This window comes from Phyllobates terribilis, unplaced genomic scaffold, assembly GCF_046119375.1.
Source record: "Phyllobates terribilis strain yellow unplaced genomic scaffold, ASM4611937v1 Scaffold_40__1_contigs__length_11209783, whole genome shotgun sequence".
Classification (NCBI taxonomy): Eukaryota; Metazoa; Chordata; class Amphibia; order Anura; family Dendrobatidae; genus Phyllobates; species Phyllobates terribilis.
This window is the reverse complement of record NW_027362800.1, coordinates 10,332,808-10,356,668: the sequence shown is the minus strand read 5'-3', so window position 1 is coordinate 10,356,668 and position 23,861 is coordinate 10,332,808. Positions and strand designations below refer to the sequence as shown.

At 44.7% G+C, this 23,861-nt stretch overlaps 13 non-coding genes and 2 pseudogenes across 13 annotated transcripts; all 15 read left to right on the top strand.

Annotated features, from left to right (window-relative positions):
* The first annotated feature begins 127 nt into the window (after positions 1-127).
* LOC141184378 (U2 spliceosomal RNA) lies at positions 128-318 on the top strand. The gene has a single exon (XR_012259139.1). It is a non-coding gene; the product is annotated as a U2 spliceosomal RNA (small nuclear RNA).
* A 1,120-nt stretch (positions 319-1,438) lies between these two features.
* On the top strand, positions 1,439-1,629 carry LOC141190656 (U2 spliceosomal RNA). The gene has a single exon (XR_012264674.1). It is a non-coding gene; the product is annotated as a U2 spliceosomal RNA (small nuclear RNA).
* A 1,122-nt stretch (positions 1,630-2,751) lies between these two features.
* Positions 2,752-2,942, top strand: LOC141184887 (U2 spliceosomal RNA). Its single transcript, XR_012259600.1, has one exon. It is a non-coding gene; the product is annotated as a U2 spliceosomal RNA (small nuclear RNA).
* Positions 2,943-4,062: 1,120 nt separating this feature from the next.
* Positions 4,063-4,253, top strand: LOC141190655 (U2 spliceosomal RNA). Its single transcript, XR_012264673.1, has one exon. It is a non-coding gene; the product is annotated as a U2 spliceosomal RNA (small nuclear RNA).
* A 1,124-nt stretch (positions 4,254-5,377) lies between these two features.
* Positions 5,378-5,568, top strand: LOC141190654 (U2 spliceosomal RNA). Its single transcript, XR_012264672.1, has one exon. It is a non-coding gene; the product is annotated as a U2 spliceosomal RNA (small nuclear RNA).
* Positions 5,569-6,689: 1,121 nt separating this feature from the next.
* On the top strand, positions 6,690-6,880 carry LOC141190653 (U2 spliceosomal RNA). The gene has a single exon (XR_012264671.1). It is a non-coding gene; the product is annotated as a U2 spliceosomal RNA (small nuclear RNA).
* Positions 6,881-7,997: 1,117 nt separating this feature from the next.
* Positions 7,998-8,188, top strand: LOC141190652 (U2 spliceosomal RNA). The gene has a single exon (XR_012264670.1). It is a non-coding gene; the product is annotated as a U2 spliceosomal RNA (small nuclear RNA).
* Positions 8,189-9,307: 1,119 nt separating this feature from the next.
* LOC141184589 (U2 spliceosomal RNA) lies at positions 9,308-9,498 on the top strand. The gene has a single exon (XR_012259330.1). It is a non-coding gene; the product is annotated as a U2 spliceosomal RNA (small nuclear RNA).
* Positions 9,499-10,618: 1,120 nt separating this feature from the next.
* Positions 10,619-10,809, top strand: LOC141190650 (U2 spliceosomal RNA). The gene has a single exon (XR_012264668.1). It is a non-coding gene; the product is annotated as a U2 spliceosomal RNA (small nuclear RNA).
* Positions 10,810-11,934: 1,125 nt separating this feature from the next.
* On the top strand, positions 11,935-12,125 carry LOC141190649 (U2 spliceosomal RNA). The gene has a single exon (XR_012264667.1). It is a non-coding gene; the product is annotated as a U2 spliceosomal RNA (small nuclear RNA).
* A 1,119-nt stretch (positions 12,126-13,244) lies between these two features.
* On the top strand, positions 13,245-13,435 carry LOC141190648 (U2 spliceosomal RNA). Its single transcript, XR_012264666.1, has one exon. It is a non-coding gene; the product is annotated as a U2 spliceosomal RNA (small nuclear RNA).
* A 6,092-nt stretch (positions 13,436-19,527) lies between these two features.
* On the top strand, positions 19,528-19,738 carry LOC141186000 (U2 spliceosomal RNA; annotated as a pseudogene).
* Positions 19,739-20,859: 1,121 nt separating this feature from the next.
* On the top strand, positions 20,860-21,050 carry LOC141190647 (U2 spliceosomal RNA). Its single transcript, XR_012264665.1, has one exon. It is a non-coding gene; the product is annotated as a U2 spliceosomal RNA (small nuclear RNA).
* A 1,124-nt stretch (positions 21,051-22,174) lies between these two features.
* LOC141186145 (U2 spliceosomal RNA) lies at positions 22,175-22,290 on the top strand (annotated as a pseudogene).
* Positions 22,291-22,814: 524 nt separating this feature from the next.
* Positions 22,815-22,996, top strand: LOC141185659 (U2 spliceosomal RNA). The gene has a single exon (XR_012260299.1). It is a non-coding gene; the product is annotated as a U2 spliceosomal RNA (small nuclear RNA).
* The last annotated feature ends 865 nt before the right edge of the window (positions 22,997-23,861 follow it).

Sequence of the window (23,861 nt, the reverse complement as noted above, 5' to 3'; positions counted from 1 at the left end):
AGTGCAGGCATGTGAGGGATCTAGAGGTTGACAGCATGTCTTCTTAACGGGAGTCCAGGTGGCCATCTCCACAAATGGACTTTTCAGAATCCTTGGGTGGCACCGTAGTCGGAAACCAATTCTGGTTATCGCTTCTCGGCCTTTTGGCTAAGATCAAGTGTAGTATCTGTTCTTATCAGTTTAATATCTGATACGTTCCCTATCTGGGGACCATATATTAAATGGATTTTTAGAACAGGGAGATGGAAAAAGAGCTTGCTCTGTCCACTCCACGCATTGACCTGGTATTGCAGTATCTCCAGGACCGGTGCACCCCTTCTTTAATGCAGTTTCTAAAATCAGAAAGAATTGAATTCAATGCTTTTTGTTCATTTTGCTTGTTTGTCGGATTTTGGGATGGACTCTTTGGCTTTGCTTTTCTTCTCCTCATTGGATTTTTCATGTTAAAAGTTGCAGAAGCCAGATGACAAGCTCATTTTGGTTCAACTTCAGCAACTGTGCATTGCATTGCCATGTAATGTAATGTAATGCAATGCTATCTATCTAGCTCTCCCTCTATACTTCCTTTTGGATAAACAGACATATTAGGCAAGCATTTTGGAGCTTTCACCTAAATAACTACAGGTGGTGAGATAAGCTGCACAATATAATTGACCTTTCAGTATATTGTTGCACACACACCATCTATTTAGCAAATGCCCTTGTTATCAACAGCAGCCTTTTAAACTCACCTGAGCTAACAGGTATGTGAGCTGGTTACTCTGCTGCGCTTAAAATTTCTTTTTTGGTTTGCTACAATGCCTTTTCTGAAACGTTGTCTCCCTCTGCTGGAACACTGACTTCTTTCATTTAATGCCTGCAGACTATAAAAGAGAAACCAACCCAAAAAGTTTGGTTGATTAGTCTGTGGCATTCTTTTAAACTGTTGCTTATGGCGGTCTCTGTGAGCTTCTCAGTGACATTCAGCCATCCAGGTATCCCGCCTGCAGTAGACGGAATGTGGCAATGGAACGCTGGCTGCGCGTGTCATAATAGGCTCTGAGCCTTTATATACCTGCGCACAGCAGCAGCCACCTTCAGTCTGCTGCTGGACAGCCAGCAGCAGCAGCAGCAGGAGAGGTAATTAATCAGCAACCCTCCTGCTAAGGGTAGACAGCTGCTCGTTCCACCCCCCCCCCGCCTTAATTGGTTCTCCTCCCTTCCAACGGTGTTGAGGCGGGTGGGAACAGCCGGGGGTTGAGGGTACTGTGCTAAAAGAGGTGGAGTTATGCAGATCTAAAACGCGTGGATTGCAGCAGCAGCAAGCCGAAAAGTGCAGGCATGTGAGGGATCTAGAGGTTGACAGCATGTCTTCTTAACGGGAGTCCAGGTGGCCATCTCCACAAATGGACTTTTCAGAATCCTTGGGTGGCACCGTAGTCGGAAACCAATTCTGGTTATCGCTTCTCGGCCTTTTGGCTAAGATCAAGTGTAGTATCTGTTCTTATCAGTTTAATATCTGATACGTCCCCTATCTGGGGACCATATATTAAATGGATTTTTAGAACAGGGAGATGGAAAAAGAGCTTGCTCTGTCCACTCCACGCATTGACCTGGTATTGCAGTATCTCCAGGACCGGTGCACCCCTTCTTTAATGCAGTTTCTAAAATCAGAAAGAATTGAATTCAATGCTTTTTGTTCATTTTGCTTGTTTGTCGGATTTTGGGATGGACTCTTTGGCTTTGCTTTTCTTCTCCTCATTGGATTTTTCATGTTAAAAGTTGCAGAAGCCAGATGACAAGCTCATTTTGGTTCAACTTCAGCAACTGTGCATTGCATTGCCATGTAATGTAATGTAATGCAATGCTATCTATCTAGCTCTCCCTCTATACTTCCTTTTGGATAAACAGACATATTAGGCAAGCATTTTGGAGCTTTCACCTAAATAACTACAGGTGGTGAGATAAGCTGCACAATATAATTGACCTTTCAGTAAATTGTTGCACACACACCATCTATTTAGCAAATGCCCTTGTTATCAACAGCAGCCTTTTAAACTCACCTGAGCTAACAGGTATGTGAGCTGGTTACTCTGCTGCGCTTAAAATTTCTTTTTTGGTTTGCTACAATGCCTTTTCTGAAACGTTGTCTCCCTCTGCTGGAACACTGACTTCTTTCATTTAATGCCTGCAGACTATAAAAGAGAAACCAACCCAAAAAGTTTGGTTGATTAGTCTGTGGCATTCTTTTAAACTGTTGCTTATGGCGGTCTCTGTGAGCTTCTCAGTGACATTCAGCCATCCAGGTATCCCGCCTGCAGTAGACGGAATGTGGCAATGGAACGCTGGCTGCGCGTGTCATAATAGGCTCTGAGCCTTTATATACCTGCGCACAGCAGCAGCCACCTTCAGTCTGCTGCTGGACAGCCAGCAGCAGCAGCAGCAGGAGAGGTAATTAATCAGCAACCCTCCTGCTAAGGGTAGACAGCTGCTCGTTCCACCCCCCCCGCCCGCCTTAATTGGTTCTCCTCCCTTCCAACGGAGTTGAGGCGGGTGGGAACAGCCGGGGGTTGAGGGTACTGTGCTAAAAGAGGTGGAGTTATGCAGATCTAAAACGCGTGGATTGCAGCAGCAGCAAGCCGAAAAGTGCAGGCATGTGAGGGATCTAGAGGTTGACAGCATGTCTTCTTAACGGGAGTCCAGGTGGCCATCTCCACAAATGGACTTTTCAGAATCCTTGGGTGGCACCGTAGTCGGAAACCAATTCTGGTTATCGCTTCTCGGCCTTTTGGCTAAGATCAAGTGTAGTATCTGTTTTTATCAGTTTAATATCTGATACGTCCCCTATCTGGGGACCATATATTAAATGGATTTTTAGAACAGGGAGATGGAAAAAGAGCTTGCTCTGTCCACTCCACGCATTGACCTGGTATTGCAGTATCTCCAGGACCGGTGCACCCCTTCTTTAATGCAGTTTCTAAAATCAGAAAGAATTGAATTCAATGCTTTTTGTTCATTTTGCTTGTTTGTCGGATTTTGGGATGGACTCTTTGGCTTTGCTTTTCTTCTCCTCATTGGATTTTTCATGGTAAAAGTTGCAGAAGCCAGATGACAAGCTCATTTTGGTTCAACTTCAGCAACTGTGCATTGCATTGCCATATAATGTAATGTAATGCAATGCTATCTATCTAGCTCTCCCTCTATACTTCCTTTTGGATAAACAGACATATTAGGCAAGCATTTTGGAGCTTTCACCTAAATAACTACAGGTGGTGAGATAAGCTGCACAATATAATTGACCTTTCAGTATATTGTTGCACACACACCATCTATTTAGCAAATGCCCTTGTTATCAACAGCAGCCTTTTAAACTCACCTGAGCTAACAGGTATGTGAGCTGGTTACTCTGCTGCGCTTAAAATTTCTTTTTTGGTTTGCTACAATGCCTTTTCTGAAACGTTGTCTCCCTCTGCTGGAACACTGACTTCTTTCATTTAATGCCTGCAGACTATAAAAGAGAAACCAACCCAAAAAGTTTGGTTGATTAGTCTGTGGCATTCTTTTAAACTGTTGCTTATGGCGGTCTCTGTGAGCTTCTCAGTGACATTCAGCCATCCAGGTATCCCGCCTGCAGTAGACGGAATGTGGCAATGGAACGCTGGCTGCGCGTGTCATAATAGGCTCTGAGCCTTTATATACCTGCGCACAGCAGCAGCCACCTTCAGTCTGCTGCTGGACAGCCAGCAGCAGCAGCAGCAGGAGAGGTAATTAATCAGCAACCCTCCTGCTAAGGGTAGACAGCTGCTCGTTCCACCCCCCCCCCGCCTTAATTGGTTCTCCTCCCTTCCAACGGTGTTGAGGCGGGTGGGAACAGCCGGGGGTTGAGGGTACTGTGCTAAAAGAGGTGGAGTTATGCAGATCTAAAACGCGTGGATTGCAGCAGCAGCAAGCCGAAAAGTGCAGGCATGTGAGGGATCTAGAGGTTGTCAGCATGTCTTCTTAACGGGAGTCCAGGTGGCCATCTCCACAAATGGACTTTTCAGAATCCTTGGGTGGCACCGTAGTCGGAAACCAATTCTGGTTATCGCTTCTCGGCCTTTTGGCTAAGATCAAGTGTAGTATCTGTTCTTATCAGTTTAATATCTGATACGTCCCCTATCTGGGGACCATATATTAAATGGATTTTTAGAACAGGGAGATGGAAAAAGAGCTTGCTCTGTCCACTCCACGCATTGACCTGGTATTGCAGTATCTCCAGGACCGGTGCACCCCTTCTTTAATGCAGTTTCTAAAATCAGAAAGAATTGAATTCAATGCTTTTTGTTCATTTTGCTTGTTTGTCGGATTTTGGGATGGACTCTTTGGCTTTGCTTTTCTTCTCCTCATTGGATTTTTCATGTTAAAAGTTGCAGAAGCCAGATGACAAGCTCATTTTGGTTCAACTTCAGCAACTGTGCATTGCATTGCCATGTAATGTAATGTAATGCAATGCTATCTATCTAGCTCTCCCTCTATACTTCCTTTTGGATAAACAGACATATTAGGCAAGCATTTTGGAGCTTTCACCTAAATAACTACAGGTGGTGAGATAAGCTGCACAATATAATTGACCTTTCAGTATATTGTTGCACACACACCATCTATTTAGCAAATGCCCTTGTTATCAACAGCAGCCTTTTAAACTCACCTGAGCTAACAGGTATGTGAGCTGGTTACTCTGCTGCGCTTAAAATTTCTTTTTTGGTTTGCTACAATGCCTTTTCTGAAACGTTGTCTCCCTCTGCTGGAACACTGACTTCTTTCATTTAATGCCTGCAGACTATAAAAGAGAAACCAACCCAAAAAGTTTGGTTGATTAGTCTGTGGCATTCTTTTAAACTGTTGCTTATGGCGGTCTCTGTGAGCTTCTCAGTGACATTCAGCCATCCAGGTATCCCGCCTGCAGTAGACGGAATGTGGCAATGGAACGCTGGCTGCGCGTGTCATAATAGGCTCTGAGCCTTTATATACCTGCGCACAGCAGCAGCCACCTTCAGTCTGCTGCTGGACAGCCAGCAGCAGCAGCAGCAGGAGAGGTAATTAATCAGCAACCCTCCTGCTAAGGGTAGACAGCTGCTCGTTCCACCCCCCCCCCCCCCGCCTTAATTGGTTCTCCTCCCTTCCAACGGTGTTGAGGTGGGTGGGAACAGCCGGGGGTTGAGGGTACTGTGCTAAAAGAGGTGGAGTTATGCAGATCTAAAACGCGTGGATTGCAGCAGCAGCAAGCCGAAAAGTGCAGGCATGTGAGGGATCTAGAGGTTGACAGCATGTCTTCTTAACGGGAGTCCAGGTGGCCATCTCCACAAATGGACTTTTCAGAATCCTTGGGTGGCACCGTAGTCAGAAACCCATTCTGGTTATCGCTTCTCGGCCTTTTGGCTAAGATCAAGTGTAGTATCTGTTCTTATCAGTTTAATATCTGATACGTCCCCTATCTGGGGACCATATATTAAATGGATTTTTAGAACAGGGAGATGGAAAAAGAGCTTGCTCTGTCCACTCCACGCATTGACCTGGTATTGCAGTATCTCCAGGACCGGTGCACCCCTTCTTTAATGCAGTTTCTAAAATCAGAAAGAATTGAATTCAATGCTTTTTGTTCATTTTGCTTGTTTGTCGGATTTTGGGATGGACTCTTTGGCTTTGCTTTTCTTCTCCTCATTGGATTTTTCATGTTAAAAGTTGCAGAAGCCAGATGACAAGCTCATTTTGGTTCAACTTCAGCAACTGTGCATTGCATTGCCATGTAATGTAATGTAATGCAATGCTATCTATCTAGCTCTCCCTCTATACTTCCTTTTGGATAAACAGACATATTAGGCAAGCATTTTGGAGCTTTCACCTAAATAACTACAGGTGGTGAGATAAGCTGCACAATATAATTGACCTTTCAGTATATTGTTGCACACACACCATCTATTTAGCAAATGCCCTTGTTATCAACAGCAGCCTTTTAAACTCACCTGAGCTAACAGGTATGTGAGCTGGTTACTCTGCTGCGCTTAAAATTTCTTTTTTGGTTTGCTACAATGCCTTTTCTGAAACGTTGTCTCCCTCTGCTGGAACACTGACTTCTTTCATTTAATGCCTGCAGACTATAAAAGAGAAACCAACCCAAAAAGTTTGGTTGATTAGTCTGTGGCATTCTTTTAAACTGTTGCTTATGGCGGTCTCTGTGAGCTTCTCAGTGACATTCAGCCATCCAGGTATCCCGCCTGCAGTAGACGGAATGTGGCAATGGAACGCTGGCTGCGCGTGTCATAATAGGCTCTGAGCCTTTATATACCTGCGCACAGCAGCAGCCACCTTCAGTCTGCTGCTGGACAGCCAGCAGCAGCAGCAGCAGGAGAGGTAATTAATCAGCAACCCTCCTGCTAAGCGTAGACAGCTGCTCGTTCCACCCCCCCCCCCGCCTTAATTGGTTCTCCTCCCTTCCAACGGTGTTGAGGCGGGTGGGAACAGCCGGGGGTTGAGGGTACTGTGCTAAAAGAGGTGGAGTTATGCAGATCTAAAACGCGTGGATTGCAGCAGCAGCAAGCCGAAAAGTGCAGGCATGTGAGGGATCTAGAGGTTGACAGCATGTCTTCTTAACGGGAGTCCAGGTGGCCATCTCCACAAATGGACTTTTCAGAATCCTTGGGTGGCACCGTAGTCAGAAACCAATTCTGGTTATCGCTTCTCGGCCTTTTGGCTAAGATCAAGTGTAGTATCTGTTCTTATCAGTTTAATATCTGATACGTCCCCTATCTGGGGACCATATATTAAATGGATTTTTAGAACAGGGAGATGGAAAAAGAGCTTGCTCTGTCCACTCCACGCATTGACCTGGTATTGCAGTATCTCCAGGACCGGTGCACCCCTTCTTTAATGCAGTTTCTAAAATCAGAAAGAATTGAATTCAATGCTTTTTGTTCATTTTGCTTGTTTGTCGGATTTTGGGATGGACTCTTTGGCTTTGCTTTTCTTCTCCTCATTGGATTTTTCATGTTAAAAGTTGCAGAAGCCAGATGACAAGCTCATTTTGGTTCAACTTCAGCAACTGTGCATTGCATTGCCATGTAATGTAATGTAATGCAATGCTATCTATCTAGCTCTCCCTCTATACTTCCTTTTGGATAAACAGACATATTAGGCAAGCATTTTGGAGCTTTCACCTAAATAACTACAGGTGGTGAGATAAGCTGCACAATATAATTGACCTTTCAGTATATTGTTGCACACACACCATCTATTTAGCAAATACCCTTGTTATCAACAGCAGCCTTTTAAACTCACCTGAGCTAACAGGTATGTGAGCTGGTTACTCTGCTGCGCTTAAAATTTCTTTTTTGGTTTGCTACAATGCCTTTTCTGAAACGTTGTCTCCCTCTGCTGGAACACTGACTTCTTTCATTTAATGCCTGCAGACTATAAAAGAGAAACCAACCCAAAAAGTTTGGTTGATTAGTCTGTGGCATTCTTTTAAACTGTTGCTTATGGCGGTCTCTGTGAGCTTCTCAGTGACATTCAGCCATCCAGGTATCCCGCCTGCAGTAGACGGAATGTGGCAATGGAACGCTGGCTGCGCGTGTCATAATAGGCTCTGAGCCTTTATATACCTGCGCACAGCAGCAGCCACCTTCAGTCTGCTGCTGGACAGCCAGCAGCAGCAGCAGCAGGAGAGGTAATTAATCAGCAACCCTCCTGCTAAGGGTAGACAGCTGCTCGTTCCACCCCCCCGCCTTAATTGGTTCTCCTCCCTTCCAACAGTGTTGAGGCGGGTGGGAACAGCCGGGGGTTGAGGGTACTGTGCTAAAAGAGGTGGAGTTATGCAGATCTAAAACGCGTGGATTGCAGCAGCAGCAAGCCGAAAAGTGCAGGCATGTGAGGGATCTAGAGGTTGACAGCATGTCTTCTTAACGGGAGTCCAGGTGGCCATCTCCACAAATGGACTTTTCAGAATCCTTGGGTGGCACCGTAGTCGGAAACCAATTCTGGTTATCGCTTCTCGGCCTTTTGGCTAAGATCAAGTGTAGTATCTGTTCTTATCAGTTTAATATCTGATACGTCCCCTATCTGGGGACCATATATTAAATGGATTTTTAGAACAGGGAGATGGAAAAAGAGCTTGCTCTGTCCACTCCACGCATTGACCTGGTATTGCAGTATCTCCAGGACCGGTGCACCCCTTCTTTAATGCAGTTTCTAAAATCAGAAAGAATTGAATTCAATGCTTTTTGTTCATTTTGCTTGTTTGTCGGATTTTGGGATGGACTCTTTGGCTTTGCTTTTCTTCTCCTCATTGGATTTTTCATGTTAAAAGTTGCAGAAGCCAGATGACAAGCTCATTTTGGTTCAACTTCAGCAACTGTGCATTGCATTGCCATGTAATGTAATGTAATGCAATGCTATCTATCTAGCTCTCCCTCTATACTTCCTTTTGGATAAACAGACATATTAGGCAAGCATTTTGGAGCTTTCACCTAAATAACTACAGGTGGTGAGATAAGCTGCACAATATAATTGACCTTTCAGTATATTGTTGCACACACACCATCTATTTAGCAAATGCCCTTGTTATCAACAGCAGCCTTTTAAACTCACCTGAGCTAACAGGTATGTGAGCTGGTTACTCTGCTGCGCTTAAAATTTCTTTTTTGGTTTGCTACAATGCCTTTTCTGAAACGTTGTCTCCCTCTGCTGGAACACTGACTTCTTTCATTTAATGCCTGCAGACTATAAAAGAGAAACCAACCCAAAAAGTTTGGTTGATTAGTCTGTGGCATTCTTTTAAATTGTTGCTTATGGCGGTCTCTGTGAGCTTCTCAGTGACATTCAGCCATCCAGGTATCCCGCCTGCAGTAGACGGAATGTGGCAATGGAACGCTGGCTGCGCGTGTCATAATAGGCTCTGAGCCTTTATATACCTGCGCACAGCAGCAGCCACCTTCAGTCTGCTGCTGGACAGCCAGCAGCAGCAGCAGCAGGAGAGGTAATTAATCAGCAACCCTCCTGCTAAGGGTAGACAGCTGCTCGTTCCACCCCCCCCCGCCTTAATTGGTTCTCCTCCCTTCCAACGGTGTTGAGGCGGGTGGGAACAGCCGGGGGTTGAGGGTACTGTGCTAAAAGAGGTGGAGTTATGCAGATCTAAAACGCGTGGATTGCAGCAGCAGCAAGCCGAAAAGTGCAGGCATGTGAGGGATCTAGAGGTTGACAGCATGTCTTCTTAACGGGAGTCCAGGTGGCCATCTCCACAAATGGACTTTTCAGAATCCTTGGGTGGCACCGTAGTCGGAAACCAATTCTGGTTATCGCTTCTCGGCCTTTTGGCTAAGATCAAGTGTAGTATCTGTTCTTATCAGTTTAATATCTGATACGTCTCCTATCTGGGGACCATATATTAAATGGATTTTTAGAACAGGGAGATGGAAAAAGAGCTTGCTCTGTCCACTCCACGCATTGACCTGGTATTGCAGTATCTCCAGGACCGGTGCACCCCTTCTTTAATGCAGTTTCTAAAATCAGAAAGAATTGAAATCAATGCTTTTTGTTCATTTTGCTTGTTTGTCGGATTTTGGGATGGACTCTTTGGCTTTGCTTTTCTTCTCCTCATTGGATTTTTCATGTTAAAAGTTGCAGAAGCCAGATGACAAGCTCATTTTGGTTCAACTTCAGCAACTGTGCATTGCATTGCCATGTAATGTAATGTAATGCAATGCTATCTATCTAGCTCTCCCTCTATACTTCCTTTTGGATAAACAGACATATTAGGCAAGCATTTTGGAGCTTTCACCTAAATAACTACAGGTGGTGAGATAAGCTGCACAGTATAATTGACCTTTCAGTATATTGTTGCACACACACCATCTATTTAGCAAATGCCCTTGTTATCAACAGCAGCCTTTTAAACTCACCTGAGCTAACAGGTATGTGAGCTGGTTACTCTGCTGCGCTTAAAATTTCTTTTTTGGTTTGCTACAATGCCTTTTCTGAAACGTTGTCTCCCTCTGCTGGAACACTGACTTCTTTCATTTAATGCCTGCAGACTATAAAAGAGAAACCAGACCAAAAAGTTTGGTTGATTAGTCTGTGGCATTCTTTTAAACTGTTGCTTATGGCGGTCTCTGTGAGCTTCTCAGTGACATTCAGCCATCCAGGTATCCCGCCTGCAGTAGACGGAATGTGGCAATGGAACGCTGGCTGCGCGTGTCATAATAGGCTCTGAGCCTTTATATACCTGCGCACAGCAGCAGCCACCTTCAGTCTGCTGCTGGACAGCCAGCAGCAGCAGCAGCAGGAGAGGTAATTAATCAGCAACCCTCCTGCTAAGGGTAGACAGCTGCTCGTTCCACCCCCCCCCCGCCTTAATTGGTTCTCCTCCCTTCCAACGGTGTTGAGGCGGGTGGGAACAGCCGGGGGTTGAGGGTACTGTGCTAAAAGAGGTGGAGTTATGCAGATCTAAAACGCGTGGATTGCAGCAGCAGCAAGCCGAAAAGTGCAGGCATGTGAGGGATCTAGAGGTTGACAGCATGTCTTCTTAACGGGAGTCCAGGTGGCCATCTCCACAAATGGACTTTTCAGAATCCTTGGGTGGCACCGTAGTCGGAAACCAATTCTGGTTATCGCTTCTCGGCCTTTTGGCTAAGATCAAGTGTAGTATCTGTTCTTATCAGTTTAATATCTGATACGTCCCCTATCTGGGGACCATATATTAAATGGATTTTTAGAACAGGGAGATGGAAAAAGAGCTTGCTCTGTCCACTCCACGCATTGACCTGGTATTGCAGTATCTCCAGGACCGGTGCACCCCTTCTTTAATGCAGTTTCTAAAATCAGAAAGAATTGAATTCAATGCTTTTTGTTCATTTTGCTTGTTTGTCGGATTTTGGGATGGACTCTTTGGCTTTGCTTTTCTTCTCCTCATTGGATTTTTCATGTTAAAAGTTGCAGAAGCCAGATGACAAGCTCATTTTGGTTCAACTTCAGCAACTGTGCATTGCATTGCCATGTAATGTAATGTAATGCAATGCTATCTATCTAGCTCTCCCTCTATACTTCCTTTTGGATAAACAGACATATTAGGCAAGCATTTTGGAGCTTTCACCTAAATAACTACAGGTGGTGAGATAAGCTGCACAATATAATTGACCTTTCAGTATATTGTTGCACACACACCATCTATTTAGCAAATGCCCTTGTTATCAACAGCAGCCTTTTAAACTCACCTGAGCTAACAGGTATGTGAGCTGGTTACTCTGCTGCGCTTAAAATTTCTTTTTTGGTTTGCTACAATGCCTTTTCTGAAACATTGTCTCCCTCTGCTGGAACACTGACTTCTTTCATTTAATGCCTGCAGACTATAAAAGAGAAACCAACCCAAAAAGTTTGGTTGATTAGTCTGTGGCATTCTTTTAAACTGTTGCTTATGGCGGTCTCTGTGAGCTTCTCAGTGACATTCAGCCATCCAGGTATCCCGCCTGCAGTAGACGGAATGTGGCAATGGAACGCTGGCTGCGCGTGTCATAATAGGCTCTGAGCCTTTATATACCTGCGCACAGCAGCAGCCACCTTCAGTCTGCTGCTGGACAGCCAGCAGCAGCAGCAGCAGGAGAGGTAATTAATCAGCAACCCTCCTGCTAAGGGTAGACAGCTGCTCGTTCCACCCCCCCCCCCCCCCGCCTTAATTGGTTCTCCTCCCTTCCAACGGTGTTGAGGCGGGTGGGAACAGCCGGGGGTTGAGGGTACTGTGCTAAAAGAGGTGGAGTTATGCAGATCTAAAACGCGTGGATTGCAGCAGCAGCAAGCCGAAAAGTGCAGGCATGTGAGGGATCTAGAGGTTGACAGCATGTCTTCTTAACGGGAGTCCAGGTGGCCATCTCCACAAATGGACTTTTCAGAATCCTTGGGTGGCACCGTAGTCGGAAACCAATTCTGGTTATCGCTTCTCGGCCTTTTGGCTAAGATCAAGTGTAGTATCTGTTCTTATCAGTTTAATATCTGATACGTCCCCTATCTGGGGACCATATATTAAATGGATTTTTAGAACAGGGAGATGGAAAAAGAGCTTGCTCTGTCCACTCCACGCATTGACCTGGTATTGCAGTATCTCCAGGACCGGTGCACCCCTTCTTTAATGTAGTTTCTAAAATCAGAAAGAATTGAATTCAATGCTTTTTGTTCATTTTGCTTGTTTGTCGGATTTTGGGATGGACTCTTTGGCTTTGCTTTTCTTCTCCTCATTGGATTTTTCATGTTAAAAGTTGCAGAAGCCAGATGACAAGCTCATTTTGGTTCAACTTCAGCAACTGTGCATTGCATTGCCATGTAATGTAATGTAATGCAATGCTATCTATCTAGCTCTCCCTCTATACTTCCTTTTGGATAAACAGACATATTAGGCAAGCATTTTGGAGCTTTCACCTAAATAACTACAGGTGGTGAGATAAGCTGCACAATATAATTGACCTTTCAGTATATTGTTGCACACACACCATCTATTTAGCAAATGCCCTTGTTATCAACAGCAGCCTTTTAAACTCACCTGAGCTAACAGGTATGTGAGCTGGTTACTCTGCTGCGCTTAAAATTTCTTTTTTGGTTTACTATAATGCCTTTTCTGAAACGTTGTCTCCCTCTGCTGGAACACTGACTTCTTTCATTTAATGCCTGCAGACTATAAAAGAGAAACCAACCCAAAAAGTTTGGTTGATTAGTCTGTGGCATTCTTTTAAACTGTTGCTTATGGCGGTCTCTGTGAGCTTCTCAGTGACATTCAGCCATCCAGGTATCCCGCCTGCAGTAGACGGAATGTGGCAATGGAACGCTGGCTGCGCGTGTCATAATAGGCTCTGAGCCTTTATATACCTGCGCACAGCAGCAGCCACCTTCAGTCTGCTGCTGGACAGCCAGCAGCAGCAGCAACAGGAGAGGTAATTAATCAGCAACCCTCCTGCTAAGGGTAGACAGCTGCTCGTTCCACCCCCCCCCGCCTTAATTGGTTCTCCTCCCTTCCAACGGTGTTGAGGCGGGTGGGAACAGCCGGGGGTTGAGGGTACTGTGCTAAAAGAGGTGGAGTTATGCAGATCTAAAACGCGTGGATTGCAGCAGCAGCAAGCCGAAAAGTGCAGGCATGTGAGGGATCTAGAGGTTGACAGCATGTCTTCTTAACGGGAGTCCAGGTGGCCATCTCCACAAATGGACTTTTCAGAATCCTTGGGTGGCACCGTAGTCGGAAACCAATTCTGGTTATCGCTTCTCGGCCTTTTGGCTAAGATCAAGTGTAGTATCTGTTCTTATCAGTTTAATATCTGATACGTCCCCTATCTGGGGACCATATATTAAATGGATTTTTAGAACAGGGAGATGGAAAAAGAGCTTGCTCTGTCCACTCCACGCATTGACCTGGTATTGCAGTATCTCCAGGACCGGTGCACCCCTTCTTTAATGCAGTTTCTAAAATCAGAAAGAATTGAATTCAATGCTTTTTGTTCATTTTGCTTGTTTGTCGGATTTTGGGATGGACTCTTTGGCTTTGCTTTTCTTCTCCTCATTGGATTTTTCATGTTAAAAGTTGCAGAAGCCAGATGACAAGCTCATTTTGGTTCAACTTCAGCAACTGTGCATTGCATTGCCATGTAATGTAATGTAATGCAATGCTATCTATCTAGCTCTCCCTCTATACTTCCTTTTGGATAAACAGACATATTAGGCAAGCATTTTGGAGCTTTCACCTAAATAACTACAGGTGGTGAGATAAGCTGCACAATATAATTGACCTTTCAGTATATTGTTGCACACACACCATCTATTTAGCAAATGCCCTTGTTATCAACAGCAGCCTTTTAAACTCACCTGAGCTAACAGGTATGTGAGCTGGTTACTCTGCTGCGCTTAAAATTTCTTTTTTGGTTTGCTACAATGCCTTTTCTGAAACGTTGTCTCCCTCTGCTGGAACACTGACTTCTTTCATTTAATGCCTGCAGACTATAAAAGAGAAACCAACCCAAAAAGTTTGGTTGATTAGTCTGTGGCATTCTTTTAAACTGTTGCTTATGGCGGTCTCTGTGAGCTTCTCAGTGAAATTCAGCCATCCAGGTATCCCGCCTGCAGTAGACGGAATGTGGCAATGGAACGCTGGCTGCGCGTGGCATAATAGGCTCTGAGCCTTTATATACCTGCGCACAGCAGCAGCCACCTTCAGTCTGCTGCTGGACAGCCAGCAGCAGCAGCAGCAGGAGAGGTAATTAATCAGCAACCCTCCTGCTAAGGGTAGACAGCTGCTCGTTCCACCCCCCCCCCCCACCTTAATTGGTTCTCCTCCCTTCCAACGGTGTTGAGGCGGGTGGGAACAGCCGGGGGTTGAGGGTACTGTGCTAAAAGAGGTGGAGTTATGCAGATCTAAAACGCGTGGATTGCAGCAGCAGCAAGCCGAAAAGTGCAGGCATGTGAGGGATCTAGAGGTTGAAAGCATGTCTTCTTAACGGGAGTCCAGGTGGCCATCTCCACAAATGGACTTTTCAGAATCCTTGGGTGGCACCGTAGTCGGAAACCAATTCTGGTTATCGCTTCTCGGCCTTTTGGCTCAGATCAAGTGTCTGGACATCAGGTTCCTTGAGTGCTAGCCCTCGGCCTTCCAGCATCGCCACTCCGGTGGCTTAAGCTGGATGCTGCTATAGGGGGAGAGTGAGGAGGAAACGGGAAGGCGATTTCCGTGGCTGACTATGGGAGTCAAGCTGAAATTTGCTGGGACCGGGGACCCCCGGGTCAAGAATGGATTTCGCATTGAGATTTCCAAGGAGAAGAAGGGACATTTTTCCATGTCCTACCTGGTGAATGCCATCTTCTATGAAGCATTGAAGATTAAGAAGTCGGACATTCTTTGCCTGCAGGAATTTAGAAGTCATGGAAGGTATGTGCTGGTTCTTTCTACTATGGCTGCTTGCCAAAATCTTTATAGAACCTTGAAAGGCCATACTGAGAACTCCCTCCTAGATGGACTCACTTTTACTGTCCTCTATTCAAAGGGGGATGTTCCTGTTGTTGTGTTTATGCACAATCCCTTTATCCCCCAGGAGGACATTACTTTATTCTTGAGGAGGCATTGTACTTATGTGCATTTTTCCCACAAGATCTCGAATGAAGAAGGCTTGTGGACTGGCAAATACAAGTACTTTGTTCGTTTTGCTACAGACCCCGAGGGGCCAGGGGGCATACATTATCCTCCTATGTGTTTCTCTATTGGGAGAGACACTGGTTTCTTGTACTTTCCTGATGCTCCTTTTTTCTGCAGAAGATGTAACAAGTATGGTCATGTCCAGGAGTCCTGCAGGTATCCGCCAACCTGCAGGAGGTGTAACACGTCTGGTCATATGGCGAAAGACTGCAAGAACCAGGTAAAGTGTGATGCTTGTGGTGAGGAGGGGCAAGTTCTTAGGCAGTGTCAAGCTAGAACCACTCCTAAGTCTTTTGCTCAAGTGGTCGCGGAGGGGCCTGCTGTTCCTTCGACTTCTACTAGGGTTCCACAAGGTCCCCTTCCGGATGTCGGGGAGGCAACTGCTCCCCAAGAGGAAGAGGATGGCACTCAGATGGACGACATATTTGAAGATGCCCAGCTTCAGCCTCCTGCATCAGGAGGCTTTGACATGGTGATTCCTGAGGTGATGTCACCTTTCCCTCCCCAGTTTGGTGTCCGTGGTGAGGGGGAAATGGACTTGTCCAATTCTCCTGTCATATCTTGGTGCAATACTGCTTCAGAGGAGATCGGGGGCGGTGGCCAAGGGGACTTGTCTGCTGTCCGTTTCTCTGATGAGGAGGATCCTGATGTGGTCAAGAAGAAGCCAAGGACTGAGTGTTCATCCATTGCTGCCGTGTGTGATAGCCCGGTGGACTCTCGTGCTTACCCGTCAGATGTATTTTCTCCTGACATTGTTACATTTGGCATTCAGCCAGATGGTAATAGCTTTGCTTTGCTTGATGAAGGTTGAGTTGATGTTTTCTTTCTTTTTTTTTCAGGTTATGTGTGATCCCCTTTAGTTATGCCGCATCATTCTGGATGGGACATTGTGTCCCTTAATGTTAGGCAAATTAGATCTGTTACCCGAAGAACAACAGTTCTGGATTATCTAAAGGGTTTGAGTGCAGATGTCTATTGTCTACAAGAGTGTGGGATTACTGAATCTCCAGGGGATAAGGACTGGCCTTATGGCCAGTATGTTTGGTCGGGGTCCAGCTTTAACAAAAATGATGGTGTGGGGATTTTAGTTGGTAATAAGAATATTACTATTGATAGTTACACGGTTGTGGAGGTGGGTCGCTGCATTATTGTTTTTTTGAGTTATAGGGGGTGGAAGGTTAGAATGATTAATTTATATTGTCCTACTAAAAAAGAGGAGCGGCTTGCTCTTCTTGAGAAATTGAGTTTTTTTCTCCCTGGAAAAATTCCTACAGTTTTTGTTGGTGACTGTAATTGTGTCACAGAAGGTAATGTGGACATTACGGGAAAAAAGTTATCTCAACTTATTTCTGATTTTTCTTTCTTAGACGCTGCAATACTTGAGTATGGCATTCCACCACCGCCTACATATTATGCTGACCGTGGTAATATTTCATCGAGAATAGATAGGATGTTATTTTCCAAAAATATGGTTTGTTCAAGTTATGTTCAACATAAGGTACCTTTTTCTGATCATGAGTGTTTGCGTGGAGTTTTTAGTGCGAATGGGGACATGGTGTTTGGGGGTGGGGTTTGGAAATTGAATACGAGGTTGTTGGAGGATGAGGAGGTGATGAGTGAGTTGGAGAAAAGGTATGCAAGTTGGAGGTGGCGTAAGCGTGATTTTGGTAGTGTGCTTGAATGGTGGGATTGGGTGAAATTACAGTTAAAAACTTTCTTTAAAAAATGGGGCTACAAAAAAGCTGCCAGATATCGTAATAGATTTAATGACTTAAGTAGACGGATTGATTGGTTGCGTGGGTGTGTTAGGAAAGGAATGGATATGTCTGATCAGCTTGAGGTTGCTAAGAATGAGTTAAAATGTCTTCTGGATGAAAAAGGTAAAGAGATTATTTACCGTACCAAGTTAGAGCATTTGGAAAAGAATGAAAAGTGCACCAGGTACTTTTTTAAAAAAATGAATGGAAGGAAGTTGGATTTGAGTGAAGTGGTAGGTGAAGATGGATCTAGTGTGGTTGGGAAGAATGTGTTGAATGAGGTGAATGGCTTCTATAGTAAGTTGTACGATGAGAAATGGATTGATCCTGGACTTGTGTCGCATGTATTGAGTGGTATGGAGAAGAGACTTGGTTCGGATGAATGTGATGCTTTGTGTGAGGATGTTATTTTGGATGAGGTGAGGAATGTTGTTATGAGTGCTAAAAAGAATAAGACGCCTGGGAAGGATGGGTTGCCTGTGGAGCTGTATGTGAAAGCTTGGGAGTTTTTGGGTAAGGACTTGACTGAGGTTTGTAGGTATATGTGGATGAATGGTGTTTTGTGTGACAGTATGAAAGAGGGTATAGTGGTTCTTGTGTTTAAGAAGGGTGAGAAAAAGCGTTTGGAGAACTGGAGACCCATATCATTGCTTAACGCTGATTATAAGGTCTACAGTAAATTGTTAGCAAATCGTATGCGTGAGGTGATTGGTAGGGTTGTGGAGGATGACAAAGTGTGTGCCGTGCCTGGTCGGAGTATAAGTGATAATTTGTTATTGTTAAGGGATATGCTTGGGGATTGTAAGACTAGAAAGCAGAAGTGTATGGTGCTAGCAATTGATTTTGAAAAGGCTTTTGATAGAGTTTCGCATGTGTTTCTGTTTAAAGTATTGGAGAGGATGGGTTTCCCTAGGGTTTTTCTGAATGGACTTAAGTCTTTATATGATTATGTGTCAAGTGAGATTTTAGTGAATGGATGGTTGTCTGACAAAGTGATGATTAGGTCTGGTGTAAGACAGGGGTGCCCTATGTCCCCTGTCTTGTTTGTATGTGTGATTGAGCCTTTGCTGTGTTTAGTGAGACGTGAGAAAATGATGAGAGGATTGTTAGTGCCTGGGAGTGGTGGTAAGCATGTGAAGGTGTTAGGTTACATGGATGATGTTGTGATGGTGAGTGAAGGTATGGCTTCAATGAGTAGGGTGAGGTTGCTTTTGGATTTTTTCTGTGGTGCATCAGGTTTTAGAGTTAACTGGACTAAGTGTAGTTTCAAATGCTTTGGAGATGACAGTATTCGTATGGAAGGTGTTAAGTATGAGGAGAGTGCAATTAAGATTTTAGGGGTATTTTTCAATGATGATCTGAAAGGAAATGAGAGTTGGGACGAGTGTGGTATGCGTGTTGAGCGAAAATTGAATTTTTGGAGAATGAGAGATCTTTCTTTGCGGGGCAAAGTTCTAGTTATCAAAGCAGTGATCTTACCCATTCTGCTTTTTGTGGCCATAATTTTTCCATCCCCTTTTAGGAAAGTGAAGAGAGTTGAGAAAATGATTTTTTCTTTTTTCTGGTGCAGCAAGATGGAGAAGCTGAAGAGGGAAAGCCTTTATAAGGCCTGCCAGCATGGTGGTTTGGGATTTCCTAATGTTGAGGTTTTTTTAGGGCTCCATTATATTAAGACGATTGTGGTATTGTTGGGTAAAGGTAATAAGGGTGCATGTATGGCAAGTTATTCTGCAGGATGGATGTTGTATGGGTTAGGTTGGAGAAAGAGGGATGCGAGAGTGCCTGTGTCTTTTAAGTGTCCGGTGTGGTATGAGGTGATTGAGAAGTTTGTCAAGAAGTATGATTTGCTGAGTGTGCCGGTGGATGAGTTTAGAATGACTAAGAGGGTGTATAGGAAATTGTGTGCAAATGAGGTCGAGTCTAATATTGTTGGTTTGAGAGGGAATGAGGTTGCGGATGCTTGGAGAAAGTTGGGTATGTATGGGATGTCCAACAAACAGAAGGATGTAGTGTGGATGGCGTTTCACAATATTCTTCCAGTGAGGGACGTTCAAAAGAAGAGAGGTTTGATTATGTCGGATGTTTGTCCAAGAGATGGATGTAATGGTTGTGAGACGGTTATGCATCTGATGTGGAATTGTAATTTTGCGCAAGACGTGTGGAAATGTGTAGGGGGGTTGTGTAGGAGTTTGGCGGGAGTGACTTTTGTGGATTGGCGTGTGGTTATGTTTGGTATTGGTGCAAGTGGACGTGTAAAGGAGAGAGTTTTGTGGTTAATTATGGCTTGTGTGTTAGAAAGTTTGTGGGATGTGAGGAATCTTTGTGTATTCAAAAGGAAATCAATTACAGTAAATGAATGTATTAGGATTATTCTTTCTAGGCTATTTTTGATTTACAAGATGGATAGTAGTAGCGGTGGTGGAACAGATGCCGAGGGAATATGGAAATTTAAAAAGTGGAGGCATATTGTAAAATTTCAGTGATCTTTTGGTTTATATTAATAAGATGTTCTTCTTTCTGTAATATTAGGTTACTTTATGCTTAATAAATATGGCCATGATGATGAGAAGTTTTTTTTTTGCAACAGTTTTGGTATATCCTACTGATTTGCTATAAAACTAACCTGAATGGTTAAAAAAAAAAAAAAAAAAAAAAAAAATCTGTTCTTATCAGTTTAATATCTGATACGTCCCCTATCTGGGGACCATATATTAAATGGATTTTTAGAACAGGGAGATGGAAAAAGAGCTTGCTCTGTCCACTCCACGCATTGACCTGGTATTCCAGTATCTCCAGGACCGGTGCACCCCTTCTTTAATGCAGTTTCTAAAATCAGAAAGAATTGAATTCAATGCTTTTTGTTCATTTTGCTTGTTTGTCGGATTTTGGGATGGACTCTTTGGCTTTGCTTTTCTTCTCCTCATTGGATTTTTCATGTTAAAAGTTGCAGAAGCCAGATGACAAGCTCATTTTGGTTCAACTTCAGCAACTGTGCATTGCATTGCCATGTAATGTAATGTAATGCAATGCTATCTATCTAGCTCTCCCTCTATACTTCCTTTTGGATAAACAGACATATTAGGCAAGCATTTTGGAGCTTTCACCTAAATAACTACAGGTGGTGAGATAAGCTGCACAATATAATTGACCTTTCAGTATATTGTTGCACACACACCATCTATTTAGCAAATGCCCTTGTTATCAACAGCAGCCTTTTAAACTCACCTGAGCTAACAGGTATGTGAGCTGGTTACTCTGCTGCGCTTAAAATTTCTTTTTTGGTTTGCTACAATGCCTTTTCTGAAACGTTGTCTCCCTCTGCTGGAACACTGACTTCTTTCATTTAATGCCTGCAGACTATAAAAGAGAAACCAACCCAAAAAGTTTGGTTGATTAGTCTGTGGCATTCTTTTAAACTGTTGCTTATGGCGGTCTCTGTGAGCTTCTCAGTGACATTCAGCCATCCAGGTATCCCGCCTGCAGTAGACGGAATGTGGCAATGGAACGCTGGCTGCGCGTGTCATAATAGGCTCTGAGCCTTTATATACCTGCGCACAGCAGCAGCCACCTTCAGTCTGCTGCTGGACAGCCAGCAGCAGCAGCAGCAGGAGAGGTAATTAATCAGCAACCCTCCTGCTAAGGGTAGACAGCTGCTCGTTCCACCCCCCCCCCCGCCTTAATTGGTTCTCCTCCCTTCCAACGGTGTTGAGGCGGGTGGGAACAGCCGGGGGTTGAGGGTACTGTGCTAAAAGAGGTGGAGTTATGCAGATCTAAAACGCGTGGATTGCAGCAGCAGCAAGCCGAAAAGTGCAGGCATGTGAGGGATCTAGAGGTTGACAGCATGTCTTCTTAACGGGAGTCCAGGTGGCCATCTCCACAAATGGACTTTTCAGAATCCTTGGGTGGCACCGTAGTCGGAAACCAATTCTGGTTATCGCTTCTCGGCCTTTTGGCTAAGATCAAGTGTAGTATCTGTTCTTATCAGTTTAATATCTGATACGTCCCCTATCTGGGGACCATATATTAAATGGATTTTTAGAACAGGGAGATGGAAAAAGAGCTTGCTCTGTCCACTCCACGCATTGACCTGGTATTGCAGTATCTCCAGGACCGGTGCACCCCTTCTTTAATGCAGTTTCTAAAATCAGAAAGAATTGAATTCAATGCTTTTTGTTAATTTTGCTTGTTTGTCGGATTTTGGGATGGACTCTTTGGCTTTGCTTTTCTTCTCCTCATTGGATTTTTCATGTTAAAAGTTGCAGAAGCCAGATGACAAGCTCATTTTGGTTCAACTTCAGCAACTGTGCATTGCATTGCCATGTAATGTAATGTAATGCAATGCTATCTATCTAGCTCTCCCTCTATACTTCCTTTTGGATAAACAGACATATTAGGCAAGCATTTTGGAGCTTTCACCTAAATAACTACAGGTGGTGAGATAAGCTGCACAATATAATTGACCTTTCAGTATATTGTTGCACACACACCATCTATTTAGCAAATGCCCTTGTTATCAACAGCAGCCTTTTAAACTCACCTGAGCTAACAGGTATGTGAGCTGGTTACTCTGCTGCGCTTAAAATTTCTTTTTTGGTTTGCTACAATGCCTTTTCTGAAACGTTGTCTCCCTCTGCTGGAACACTGACTTCTTTCATTTAATGCCTGCAGACTATAAAAGAGAAACCAACCCAAAAAGTTTGGTTGATTAGTCTGTGGCATTCTTTTAAACTGTTGCTTATGGCGGTCTCTGTGAGCTTCTCAGTGACATTCAGCCATCCAGGTATCCCGCCTGCAGTAGACGGAATGTGGCAATGGAACGCTGGCTGCGCGTGTCATAATAGGCTCTGAGCCTTTATATACCTGCGCACAGCAGCAGCCACCTTCATTCTGCTGCTGGACAGCCAGCAGCAGCAGCAGCAGGAGAGGTAATTAATCAGCAACCCTCCTGCTAAGGGTAGACAGCTGCTCGTTCCACCCCCCCCCCCCCCGCCTTAATTGGTTCTCCTCCCTTCCAACGGTGTTGAGGCGGGTGGGAACAGCCGGGGGTTGAGGGTACTGTGCTAAAAGAGGTGGAGTTATGCAGATCTAAAACGCGTGGATTGCAGCAGCAGCAAGCCGAAAAGTGCAGGCATGTGAGGGATCTAGAGGTTGACAGCATGTCTTCTTAACGGGAGTCCAGGTGGCCATCTCCACAAATGGACTTTTCAGAATCCTTGGGTGGCACCGTAGTCGGAAACCAATTCTGGTTATCGCTTCTCGGCCTTTTGGCTAAGATCAAGTGTAGTATCTTTTGAAAAGGCAGTTTTGTCCTTGGGCTGCCCTAGTAAATTGATGCACATTACACACTGGTTTGGTGCACTTGTTAGTACGCCAGGTGGCTCATAGAGTTATCTGATGGAAAACATGGCCCTCCAGGATCGAAGTCACTAGGCTGGGTAAGTGTGAGGGCTTTGGAGCAATGTGCCCCAGGAGTAGGCGCCCTGGTGGGAGTCCAAGCTTACTGGGACTGGGAACCCCAGAAAGACTTGGCTTCGTAGCACGCCGCACCTTTGCCAATCATACTTTCTGAGCAACCCCCCCTATTCCTGGCCTCCGGGCTAGGAAGGGGAATTTTTATAAACCCGGTCGGAGGTCCGGTCAGCTTTGGGCTGAGAAACCAACACAGGCTCCAGCTCCACTAGGGTGGCAGCCTAGATGGAAGCTGCGAGCACGAAAACGGCTCTTCTCCGGCTTCGGCTAGGGAGAGCATCGGAGATCCCTGACCCTCGCTGTGGCCTTCTGGCTCGGAGGGATGGGGATGGTTTATTGGGGAGCCTCTCCTCCGGGAAGGGTCCACATGAATCCTCGCCTCGTGCGCTGTTTTGGTGTGACTTCGGTCACATTTTTCAGTGCCTTGGATGCAGCTTCAATCAAAAAATCTGTTCTTATCAGTTTAATATCTGATACGTCCCCTATCTGGGGACCATATATTAAATGGATTTTTAGAACAGGGAGATGGAAAAAGAGCTTGCTCTGTCCACTCCACGCATTGACCTGGTATTGCAGTATCTCCAGGACCGGTGCACCCCTTCTTTAATGCAGTTTCTAAAATCAGAAAGAATTGAATTCAATGCTTTTTGTTCATTTTGCTTGTTTGTCGGATTTTGGGATGGACTCTTTGGCTTTGCTTTTCTTCTCCTCATTGGATTTTTCATGTTAAAAGTTGCAGAAGCCAGATGACAAGCTCATTTTGGTTCAACTTCAGCAACTGTGCATTGCATTGCCATGTAATGTAATGTAATGCAATGCTATCTATCTAGCTCTCCCTCTATACTTCCTTTTGGATAAACAGACATATTAGGCAAGCATTTTTGAGCTTTCACCTAAATAACTACAGGTGGTGAGATAAGCTGCACAATATAATTGACCTTTCAGTATATTGTTGCACACACACCATCTATTTAGCAAATGCCCTTGTTATCAACAGCAGCCTTTTAAACTCACCTGAGCTAACAGGTATGTGAGCTGGTTACTCTGCTGCGCTTAAAATTTCTTTTTTGGTTTGCTACAATGCCTTTTCTGAAACGTTGTCTCCCTCTGCTGGAACACTGACTTCTTTCATTTAATGCCTGCAGACTATAAAAGAGAAACCAACCCAAAAAGTTTGGTTGATTAGTCTGTGGCATTCTTTTAAACTGTTGCTTATGGCGGTCTCTGTGAGCTTCTCAGTGACATTCAGCCATCCAGGTATCCCGCCTGCAGTAGACGGAATGTGGCAATGGAACGCTGGCTGCGCGTGTCATAATAGGCTCTGAGCCTTTATATACCTGCGCACAGCAGCAGCCACCTTCAGTCTGCTGCTGGACAGCCAGCATCAGCAGCAGCAGGAGAGGTAATTAATCAGCAACCCTCCTGCTAAGGGTAGACAGCTGCTCGTTCCACCCCCCCCCCCGCCT